Source organism: Leuresthes tenuis, unplaced genomic scaffold (genome assembly GCF_036924035.1).
Source record: "Leuresthes tenuis unplaced genomic scaffold, fLeuTen1.0.hap1 SCAF_8, whole genome shotgun sequence".
Lineage (NCBI taxonomy): Eukaryota > Metazoa > Chordata > Actinopteri > Atheriniformes > Atherinopsidae > Leuresthes > Leuresthes tenuis.
The window spans coordinates 32243222-32256116 of NW_027325362.1; positions in this window are offsets into that span (position 1 = coordinate 32243222).

Consider the following 12895-nt stretch of genomic DNA (forward strand, 5'->3'; position numbering starts at 1 on the left):
TAATGGAGCCGTTTTGGTCCATGTTTGTAAGCCTTTTTTTCCTGGATTAAATTTTCGGAAGTTGAAACAAGTGGCATTGGAGTGTGTGATTGAAAACCACCGCGGACTGCTTCTCCTCCTCCAGTTGCCGAGACTTTGTGTTTTTAATAACGCTTGTCTATAAACATGTGTTAAACATATAAATTGCATGAACAGAAAGAAGGGACTCACCTGTTGAGTAACACACATTTCCTTATACAGAAAGCCTTGTCGGAATGGTGGAACATTTGAATGTCGGAATGGTGGGACGTTTGCATGTCGGAATGGTGGTATGTCGGAATGGTGGGATGTCGGAATAGCGGGATGTCGGAATGGCGGGATTTCGGAATGGGTGTTGCCACCCCCTTCATCATATACACTTTTATTTATACATCACCTTCCACCATGAAGCGTTGTCCCTTTTTGTTTCTCTCTTTGTTCTTAAAATGCTGTTATGCATGTCTAAACCAATCCATTAAATTAGATCATTTTGTCAGTAAAGCGATCTACATTGTGCTTGGTCGCAAAGCTGCTCATCTGTGGTAAACAGCTCTTCAGAAAGGCATTCTTCAATTGATTTCACTAATTTCATGTAATAATTTTGTGATTTCCTACAAAACTGCACTTCTTATCCCATCTGTCTGAGTATTTAATATTGTCTGGGTCCCGTTAAAACATGTATTTTTCCCATCTAATTCCTTGTTTGCTTTAAAACAAGAATTCCCCATTTTCTATCCCTTCAGTAGCCAACCAGTTTGTATGGAGTACACTGGAGCAACTTGACTGATCAGTAAAACACTGCTTTTGTTGTCACCGCAAGGCATCCCCCGTCGGTTGTTTCACTGAGACACTACTGAGTAACTATAACTCAACACAGTTTATACACATAACATTCATATACATACTAACAAACAAACAAACAATTATTTATCGCGATTTTCTCATCTCTGTTTGAACGTACACCCAGGTAAATATTCCTGTAGTCTTCTCATACCGACTATGGACCCATTCATTGTTTAACTTCACTGTTTTGCAAATCCTAATTGAATATTACACATTGACATTGAACTTTACTGGATAAGCAGGTCTTCATTGCATTCAGCAACCTATATGTGAGCATCTATGTGTAAGCTGTTCTTCTTTGCATTTATCAGCAGCAAGCAATTCTTCATTGCACATGCATATGAAAATAGTAAAACAATTCCAATGCGTTAGCGAAACCTTCTATATCAGGAGTGTCCATCATGATGCTGGGAATAGAACCTCTTTCCCATATAGTTCAACCTTCATTACTCATAACTCCGCAATGAGCACATTTCAAAGTATCATTCCTCTACATGTATTCAAAAATCTATGTGTAAATGTTTAATATTTCTTATATTTGTTGATGTCATTCTGTGTGCATGTGGCCTAAACCCAATCTCTGTGTGGCAATTTTAATTAAAACAAGTTGAACTCTGCCTCTGATCATTTAAAAAAGGTGTGTACCAATATCAACCTTTCTCAGGTAATTACTGATCCTACAAAACCAAAGAGATCCTTCAAGGTTGTCCCTGATTGGCTCAATCTTAACAAATCAAAGGTAGAATATCCGCAGTATCTGAACTTGGTGTTAGTTATCACTGCTCAATAGCCTGTATCAAAATTGCAAAAATGAAAACATTAGGTCCACGCTTGGTATCCAGATCCTGAAACATCTCCATGACCAGGCTTTTTTTTAACTGATCTGTTGAATAGTTATATGACACTGTTAAAATCTCAGATGAAGATCTAGCACTTGACCATTTTTGTAAATCTTCTAATTCCATAGTTGATAAACATGCCCCTTTTAAAAAGTATAGAACTTAGAACACTTTCGGCAGAACTGTCTTCTTTACTTTTTTTTTTTTTTTCCCCTTGTCCTGTTCAGCATTATGTCAGAAGAATTGTAGTCTGAATACCTTTGATGCCAAACAGATTTGCTTTGCCAAGGGAAGTTTTATAAATGTAAAGCTCCCCTTGATGCCCATTTATTTATTTCTGTTTACAATATATGACATGAACTGAACTGAACCGGACCGGGGGACAAGGAAAGAAGAAGAGGAAAGAAGAGGAAACAGAACAAAAATAGAATCCAGGGGAATCCAGCCTTAGCGCCACCAGGAGCACCTGAAAGCAGACAAGCAGAGAAAAAACAAACACACAAACAAACAAAAACAAGCACAAGAAGCGGCAATCGCATACAACACAGCTGTGGATATAGATGACCTGAGACGACATGATAATACATCAACTGCTTAGCGACCATGCTACTGGACTAATGAATGTGTGTGTGTGTGTGTGTGAGAACATGCAACACCCATGGCACAGGACCTACATGATAACCGTGCTTAGTTATGAGTGTATAAGCGTACAGGGCCACAATCCACAGCCCCCCCCAAGCAATCAGAAGCAGGCAGAGAGGGCCACAAGACCCAGGCCACCAGCAGCCCCCACAGAGCACAGAACCCAGGCAGCCCACCGCAGGGGCAACCACGCATCCACCCAGAAGACTGCAGAGGAAGCCCCCGGAAAGAGCCCCTATAAGCATAGGGCAGAGGCCCTCCGGGAGCCAGGGGCAACAGCCCACCGACCCCGCCAGGCCCCAGCCGCCCAGACATGGGCCGTGCACTGGACCCGGGCCCCAGGGGCCCGAGCGCCCCCAAACCCCCCGGCAGAGGCCCCACCCAATACCCAGGAGGGCAAAGCGCCCCAGACAGCCACAAAGTGGGTCAGCGCCTGCCCCAGCGCCCCTTGCCAAGTGCCCTGGAAGTCAAGACGTGCCCACAGGTGGGTGAAGTCGCGAGCAGTGGGGAGAGGCAACGCTGACGCCCCATCGGGAAAAGCACAGGCAGGCCAGGCGACAGCAAGTCCCAGATCCAGGCCCAATCATTACCACACACACTTTCACGTCCCATACATCCACACATCCACACGTCCTACCTCCCTCGACTCTGCTGGGGTATAGTGCAGCGGGCACACCAGGAGGCCAGCAACCCCCCAGCCACCACAGACCCCGAACCAGCAGAACAATTAATTAATCCTCCTGGCCCCTCCTGCCCCGAGCAGACACCAGGAAGCAGGGGTGTGCGAAGAAGACCCCTCCCCTCACCCTTCTGGCTCTTCAATATTTTCTAATAGTGAGCAATTAAAATTGAGGGGCAGCCAAACTTGTAGAACTGGGAGCGCGGCACTCTGGGCAGCCTACATACCCAAAGAGCCCCGCCCACCAGATGCCACTCAGTGTAACCACCCCCCAAGACCTAATGTGTGTGTGTGAGTGTGTTTGATAAGTAGTAATGTCTAAGGTGTAATTAAAACAGGGGCAGGGAACTGCAGAGTGCAACCAAAGGGGACCACCTATGTGGCCCCATCCACTACACCCCACCGAACACACACGCCCCCAAAACCCTTCATGTGTAAGTGTGTGCTGTGTACAGGAGCCAGAAGGGAGAGGGGTATGGGGATATATACCGGGGGAGCTACAATCCCCCAGAGAGGGCAGCCAGGGACTGGCTGCAATAGGCATCCCCGCTACCTGGGAGCCAACAATGGGCAGGAGGGCCTGTTGTCCACCAGGCTCGGGGCCTGCAGCGACCATATTCCGGGAGCTACTGTACCCCCAGAAGGTACCCATCCCGCCCCACCCCACTCAACCCAACCCCACCCAGGAGGACCTCTACAAAAAACAAACAAACAACATCAAAAACCAAACAAACAAACAACCCGGTCACACCAGTCGCAGCAGCCCGGGCCTGAGACCCACCATCACCCAGCAACCCACCACCACCACTATGTGATAAAACTAATCAGAGGGGACCAGAGAGAATGAAATTCAGCCAATTGATGTTTTGAGGAGGCAGACATTGTTTCCATGCTAATATAATCTAAAAGAAAATTTCTAAACTGGTTATTACACAGATTGTTCTTCGCTTTCCAGTTCATGAGAATAGTTTTCTTTGCGATACATAACACTGTGACAACCATGTGTGCTGAGTTAATTTCCATGTTGATGTTGTCTAAGTCACCCAGTATGCACAGTGTGGGGCATGCAGGGATGCTACACTTTAGCCATGTTGATAGGTCCTCACAGACTTCAAGCCAGAACTTCTGGACAGGCGCAGAAAACCACAAAGCGTGTGCATAATCATCAGGTGTGTTATCTGTGCAATGTGAGCAGATGTTTGAGTGTGTTAGACCCATCCTGAACATCCTTTGTCCTGTATAGTGTGTTCTATGAAGGATTTTGTATTGTATGAGCTGTAAATTAGGATTTCGAATCTTTATGAAGGTGTTCAAACATATTTGTGGTTAGAAGCTATGACCAGAACTGATGGATAAATCTGCCTCCCATTTTGAGGATGGAAGAGACATCGTGTCATCTATCTTAGACAATAATTTATATAATTTTGATAGTAGTTTTGGGGTACAGCTGCTTAGAAATTCTGCTACCCTAGTCGGGGGTTGTAAGTCTGGTTGGTGGAGGATATATCCATCCATCCATCCATCATCTGCTGCTTATCCGGGGGTCGGGTCGCGGGGGCAGCAGCTTGAGCAGAGAAACCCAGACGTCTCTGTCCCCGGCCACTTCCTCCAGCTCTTCCGGGGGGACCCCGAGGCGTTCCCAGGCCAGCCGAGAGACATAGTCTCTCCAACGTGTCCTGGGTCTCCCCCGGGGTCTCCTCCCAGTGGGACGTGCCCGGAACACCTCCCCAGGGAGGCGCCCAGGGGGCATCCTAACCAGATGCCCGAGCCACCTCATCTGACTCCTCTCAATGCGGAGGAGCAGCGGTTCTACTCCGAGCCCCTCCCGGATGACTGAGCTTCTCACCCTATCTCTAAGGGAGAGCCCAGACACCCTGCGGAGGAAACCCATTTCGGCCGCTTGTATTCGCGATCTTGTTCTTTCGGTCACTACCCACAACTCGTGACCATAGGTGAGGATGGGAACGTAGATTGACCAGTAAGTAGAGAGCTTCGCCTTCTGGCTCAGCTCCCTCTTCACAACGACGGGTCGGTGCAGAGCCTGCAATACTGCAGGCGCCGCACCGATCCGCCCGTCAATCTCCCGCTCCATTCGTCCATCACTCGTGAACAAGACCCCGAGATACTTGAACTCCTCCTCTTGGGGAAGGATCTCATTCCCGACCCGGAGAGAGCATTCCACCCTTTTCCGGCTGAGAACCATAGTCTCGGATTTGGAGGTGCTGATTCTCATCCCAGCCGCTTCACACTCGGCTGCGAATCACTCCAGTGAGAGCTGAAGGTCACGGCCTGACGACGCTAACAGAACCACATCATCTGCAAAAAGCAGAGACCCGATTCTGAGGTCGCCAAATGGGACACCCTCAACGCCCTGGCTCCGCCTAGAAATTCTGTCCATAAAAGTTAGGAACAGAATCGGTGACAAAGGGCAGCCCTGACGGAGTCCAACTCTCACCGGAAACGTATCCGACTTACTGCCGGCAATGCGGACCAAACTCTGGCACCGGTCATACAGAGACCGAACGGCCCCTATCAAGGGGTCCGGCACTCCATATTCCCGGAGCACCCCCCACAGGACTCCACGAGGGACACGGTCGAACGCTTTCTCCAAGTCCACAAAACACATGTAGACTGGTTGGGCGAACTCCCATGCACCCTCCAGGATCCTGCCGAGGGTATAGAGCTGGTCCACTGTTCCACGGCCAGGACGAAAGCCACACTGCATCTCCTGAATCCGAGGCTCGATTATCCGACGGATCCTCCTCTCCAATACCCCCGAATAGACCTTACCAGGGAGGCTGAGGAGTGTGATACCCCTATAGTTGGAACACACCCTCCGGTCCCCCTTTTTAAAGAGGGGGACCACCACCCCAATCTGCCAGTCCAGAGGCACTGTCCCCGATGTCCACGCGATACTGCAGAGGCGTGTCAGCCAAGACAGCCCTACAACATCCAGAGCCTTGAGAAACTCAGGACGGACCTCATCCACCCCCGGGGCCTTGCCACCGAGGAGCTTTTTAACCACCTCGGCAACCTCAGCCCCAGAAATGGGAGGCCCCGTCTCCGAGCTCACCGACTCTGCCTCTTCCGAGCACGTGTTGGTAGGATTGAGGAGTTCCTCGAAGTACTCCCCCCACCGACTCACAACATCCCTAGTTGAGGTCAGCAAAGCCCCGTCCCCACTGTAAACAGTGTTGACTGTGAGCCGCTTCCCCCCCCCTGAGACGCCGGATGGTGGACCAGAATCTTTTCGAGGCCGTCCGGAAATCGTTCTCCATGGTCTCACCGAACTCCTCCCAGGCCCGAGTTTTTGCCTCAGCAACCGCCGAAGCCGTGGCCCGTCTGGCCCGTCGGTACCTATCAGCTTCTTCCAGGGTCCCACTGGCCAAAAAGGCCCGATAGGACTCCTTCTTCAGCTTGACGGCTTCCCTCACCACTGGTGTCCACCAGCAGGTTCGAGGGTTGCCGCCACGACAGGCACCGACCACCTTACGGCCACAACTCCGACCAGCTGCCTCGGCAATGGAGTCACGGATCATGGCCCATTCGGACTCAATGTCCCCCACCTCAAATATGGTTGAAGCTCTGCCGGAGGTGGGAGTTAAAGCTCCTTCTGACGGGGGATTCTGACAAATGCTCCCAGCAGACCCTCACAATACGTTTGGGCCTGCCAGGTCTGATCGGCATCCTCCCTCACCAGCGGAGCCAACTCACCACCAGGTGGTGATCAGTTGACAGCTCCGCCCCTCTCTTCACCCGAGTGTCCAGGACATACGGCCGCAAGTCCGATGATACAACCACAAAGTCGATCATCGAACTGCGGCCAAGGGTGTCCTGGTGCCAAGTGCACATATGGACACCCTTATGCCTGAACATGGTGTTCGTTATGGACAGTCTATGACTGGCACAGAAGTCCAACAACATAACACCTCTCTGATTCAGATCTGATTCCAATCACACCCCTCCAGGTCTCACTGTCATTGCCCACTTGAGCATTGAAGTCCCCCAGCAGAATGAGGGAGTCTCCGGTAGGAGCATTCTCCAGTGCCTCCCCCAGAGACTCCAAAAAGGGTAGGTACTCTGAACTGCTGTTTGGCGCATAGGCACAAACAACAGTCAGGACTCGTCCCCCCACCCAAAGGCGGAGGGAGGCTACCCTCTCGTTCACTGGGGTAAACCCCAATGTACTGGCACACAGCCGGGGGGCAATAAGTATGCCCACACCTGCTCTGCGCCTCTCACCACGGGCAACTCCAGAGTGGAAGAGAGTCCAACCCCTCTCAAGAGTACTGGTTCCAGATCCCAAGCCGTGCGTCGAGGTGAGTCCGACTATATCTAACGGTCTGATGAAGTTTCAACAATAAACAACAAACTTTGTATTATGAGAAAGAATCAGACTCATTCTTCAGGAATCCGAAAATAAGCTCTATTTTACGAGTTATGCACGAATTCGGATTCTCCTATAAAACGAATTCCTTAACTCAAACCATGTTAAGACTGCTTTGTCCTTCATATTTATTCATGTCTAATCAAGTTTCAATGATAAACAACGTTGTACTTTGTAGAATGAGAAAGAACTTCTTCAGCAATAAGCATCTCTCGACAAATGACGAAATACAGATTTTGCTATAAAATTAATTGCTATCAGCCTGACTTAAAACTGTTTGTCTTCCTTATTTATCCACTTCAAATCAAGTTTCAACAATTTTGTAGTTTGAGAAAGAACAACTTAATCTTGAGCAATCAGTATAAAAAGAGGGTAAGCAAAGGTGCGAATGTCAAACCATACATGATCAAAACAGGGAGCGGAGGTGTTTGGCTGAGACAAGGTGTGAATGTCCACCCATAATTAATGAAAAGCGGGCAACAAGTAGGTTCGAATGCCCAACCATACATCATCAAAAGCAGGAGTGGATATGTTCGGCTACAAGAAGGTTTGAACGTCTGACCATAGTTTGTAAAAAGCGGGTAAGAAAAGGTTCGAATGCCCGAACATACACCATCAAAGGAGGGAGCGGAGGTGTTCCGCTGTAAGAAGGTGTGAATGTCCGACCATAGTTGGTAAAAAACGGGTAAGAAAAGGTTAAAATACCCGACTGTACACAATCAGTAGCGGGTGCGGAGTTGTTCGGCTACTAAAAGGTGTGAAAGTCCGACCATGGTTTGTAAAAAGCGGGTAAGAAAAGGTGCGAATGCCCGAAAATGTATGATCAAAAGAGGGAGCGGAGGTGTTCGGCTGCAAGAAGGTGTGAATGTACACCCATAATTACTGAAAAATGGGTAAGAAAAGGTGCGAATGCCCAACTATACATAATCAAAAGCAGGAGTGGATGTGTTCGGCTCCAAGAAGGGTTGAATGTCTGACCATAGTTTGTAAAAAGCAGGTAAGAAAAGGTTTGACTGCCCGAACATACACCATCAAAAGAGGGAACGGAGGTGTTCCGCTGTAAGAAGGTGTGAATGTCCGACCATAGTTGGTAAAAAGCGGGTAAGAAAAGGTTAAAATACCCGACTGTACACAATCAATAGCGGGAGCGGAGTTGTTCGGCTACTAAAAGATGTGAAAGTCCGACTATGGTTTGTAAAAAGCGGGTAAGAAAAGGTGCTAATGCCCGACAATGTATGATCAAAAGAGGGAGCGGAGGTGTTCGGCTGCAAGAAGGTCTGAATGTCCAACCATAATTTGTAAAAACCGGGAAGGAAAGGCTCGAAAGCCAGACTATACACCATCAAAAGCGGGAGCAGAGTGGTTCAGCTGCAAGAAGGTCTGAATGTCCATCAATAATTGCTTTAAAACATGAAAGAAAATTTTCGAAAATTTGCAAAAAGCTGATGAGAAAGGGTGAGAATGCCCGACTATACACCATCAAATGCGGGAGCGGAGGTGTTCGGCTCTGAGTAGGTGTGAATGTCCGATCATAATTGCTGAAAAATGTGTTAGAAAAGGAAAGAATGCCGGACCATACATCATCAAAAGCGAGAGAGGTGGTGTTCGGCTGCAAAAAGGTGTAAATGTTCGACTAAAGTTTGAAAAAGCGGGTAAGACATGGTGCGAATGCCTGACAAGGTATGATCAAAAGCAGGAGCGGAGGTGTTCAGCTGCAAGAAGGTCTAAATGTCCATCAATAATTGCTAGAAAACATGAAAGAAAATTTTCGAAAATCAAACCGCACATGATCAAAAGCAGGACTGGATGTGTTCGGCTACAAGAAGGTGTGAACGTCCAACCAAAGTTTGTAAAAAGCAGTTAAGAAAAGGTTTGAATATCCAACCAAACATAATCAAAAGCGGGAGCATAGCTTTTCGACTGCAAGTAGGTGTGAATGTCAGATCATAATTTGCAAAAAGCCGATGAGAAAGGGTGAGAATGTCCAACTGCACCCCATCAAATGCGGGAGCGGAGTTGTTCGGCTGTGAGTAGGTGTGAATCTCCGACCGTAATTTCTGAAAAATGTGTTAGAAAAGGTAAGAATGCCGGTCCATACATCATCAAAAGCGAGAGAGGTTGTGTTCGGCTGCAAGTAGGTGTGAATGTCCAGCCATAATTACTCACAAACGGGTAAGAAAAGGTAGTATTGCCAGACCATACATGATCAAAACAGGGAGCGGAGGTGGTTCAGCTGCAAGAAGGTGTGAATGTCCGACTAAAGTTCAAATATATTAACAAAAGCGGGAGGAGAGGTCTTCGGATGAGAGTGGTTGAGAATTTCCAACCATAATCTATAAAATGCGGTGAAAAAAAAGGTGTGATAGAACACTAAAAGGTGGAGCGGAAGTGTTCGGCTGCAAGAAGGTGTGAATGTCCGACTATATTTGGTGAAAAGCAGGTGAAGCAAGGTCTGAATGCCCAACCTTACATCATCAAAAGCGAGATCAGAGGTGTTTGGCTGCATGAAGGCCATAGTTTGCCAAAAGCGGGTAAGCTGCGAATGACCGACTAAATATTAACAAAAGGTCTTCGGATGCAAGTGGGTGTGAATATCCCACCATACAAGTATGGTGTAGAGGAAGCTGTGAACAGCCGACCATAGTTGGCAAAAGAAAAGGTGCGAATGTCCAACCATACATGATCAAAACAGGGAGCGGAGGTGTTTGGCTGTGACAAGGTGTGAATGTCCACCCAAAATTAATGAAAAGCGGGCAACAAGTAGGTTTGAATGCCCAACCATACATCATCAAAAGCAGGAGTGGATGTGCTCGGCTACAAGAAGGTTTGAATGTCCGAGCATAGTTTGTAAAAAGCGGGTAAGAAAAGGTTCGAATGCCCAAACATACACCATCAAAAGAGGGAGCGGAGGTGTTCCGCTGTAAGAAGGTGTGAATGTCCGACCATAGTTGGTAAAAAACGGGTAAGAAAAGGTTAAAATACCCGACTGTACACAATCAATAGCGGGAGCGGATGTGTTTGGCTACAAGAATGTGTGACAGTCCGACCATGGTTTGTAAAAAACGGGTAAGAAAAGGTGCGAATGCCCGACAATGTATGATCAAAAGAGGGAGCGGAGGTTTTTGGCTACAAGAAGGTTTGAATGTCCGACCATAGTTTGTAAAAAGCGGGTAAGAAAAGGTTCAAATGCCTGACTATACACCATCAAACGCGGGAGCGGAGGTATTCGGCTACAAGAAGGTGTGAAAGTTCAACCATGGTTTGTAAAAAGCTGCTAAGAAAAGGTTCGAATGCCCGAATATATACCATCAAAAGCGGAAGCGGAGGTGTTCGGCTGCAAGAAGGTGTGAACGTCCGACCAAAGTTTGCAAAAAGCAGTTAAGAAAAGGTTCGAATGCCCGAATATATACCATCAAAAGCGGGAGCAGAGCTGTTCGACTGCAAGTAGGTGTGAATGTCCAGCCATAATTACTCACAAACGGGTAAGAAAAGGTAGTATTGCCAGACCATACATGATCAAAACAGGGAGCTGAGGTGGTTCAGCTGCAAGGTGTGAATGTCTGACTATAGTTTGTAAAAAGCGGGTATGACAAGGTGCGAATGCCCGACAATGTATGATCAAAATAGGGAGTGGATGTCTTCGGTTCCAAGGTCTGAATGTCCAACCATAATTTCTAAAAACCGGGTAAGAAAAGGCTTTAAAGCCCGACTATACACAATCAAAAGCGGGAGCGGGAGGTTTTCAGCTGCAAATCCTTCACTCAAACCAAGTGAAAACTGCTTTGTCCTTCATATTTATCAATGTCTAGATTTACTTCAACAAAGAACAACATTGTATTTTGCAGTAGTAGAAAGAGCAACACTTGAAGGAACAGGAATCCGAGAATAAGCTTATTTTCATACGTTCTGCATGATTTGGGATTTTATGTATAAAATGAATTCCTTTACTCAAACTATGTTAAAACTGCTTTGTCCTTCATATTTATCAATGTCTAGATTGACTTCAACAAAGAACAACATTGTATTTTGCAGTAGAAGAAATAGCAACACTGAAGGATCAGGAATCCGAAAACAAGCTTATTTTCATACGTTCTGCTTGATTTGGGATTTTGCTATAAAATTAATTCCTTCACTCAAACAAAGTGGAAACTGCTTTGTCCTTCATATTTATCAATGTCTAGATTTACTTCAACAAAGAACAACATTGTATTTTGCAGTAGTAGAAAGAGCAACACTTGAAGGAACAGGAATCCGAGAATAAGCTTATTTTCATACGTTCTGCATGATTTGGGATTTTATGTATAAAATGAATTCCTTTACTCAAACTATGTTAAAACTGCTTTGTCCTTCATATTTATCAATGTCTAGATTGACTTCAACAAAGAACAACATTGTATTTTGCAGTAGAAGAAATAGCAACACTGAAGGATCAGGAATCCGAAAACAAGCTTATTTTCATACGTTCTGCTTGATTTGGGATTTTGCTATAAAATTAATTACTTCACTCAAACAAAGTGGAAACTGCTTTGTCCTTCATATTTATCAATGTCTATATCGATTTCAACAAAGAACAAGGCTGTATTTTGCAGTATAGGAAAGAGCAACACTGGAGGATCAGGAATCCGAGAATAAGCTTACTTTCATGAGTCCTGCACGATTTCGGATTTTCCTATAAAATGAATTGCTTTGCTCAAACCAAGTTAAAATTGCTTTGTCCTTCATAGTTATCCATGTCTAAAATGTATCAAGCATAAAGTTCCTCATATTACCCTGAATGAGAAAGAAGCATCCCTTTGGTTGAGCAATACGTTCCTTTTGCGGAGTTATGCATGATTTCGGATTTTGCTATAAAATTCATTCCTTCACACCTTTTTTTTTCACCGCATTTTATAGATTATGGTTGGAAATTTCAACCACTCTAATCCGAAGACCTCTCCTCCCGCTTTTGTTAATATATTTGAACTTTAGTTGGACATTCACCCCTTTTTGCAGCTAAACCACCTCCGTTCCCTGTTTTGATCATGTATGGTCTGGCAATACTACATTTTCTTACCCGTTTGTGAGTAATTATTGCTGGATATTCACACCTACTTGCAGCTGAACACAATCTCTCTCGCTTTTAATTATGTTTGGTTGGATATTCGAACCTTTTCTTAACTGCTTTTTACAAACTTTGGTCGGACATTCACACCTTCTTGCAGCCGAACACCTCCGCTTCCGCTTTTGATGGTATATATTCTGGCATTCAAACCTTTTCTTAGCAGCTTTTTACAAACCATGGTTGGACTTTCACACCTTCTTGTAGCCGAACAACTCCGCTCCCCCTATTGATTGTGTACAGTCGGGTATTTTAACCTTTTCTTACCCACTTTTAACAACTATGGTCGGACATTCACACCTTCTTACAGCGGAACACCTCCGCTCCCTCTTTTGATGGTGTATGTTTGGGCATTCGAACCTTTTCTTACCCGCTTTTTACAAACTATG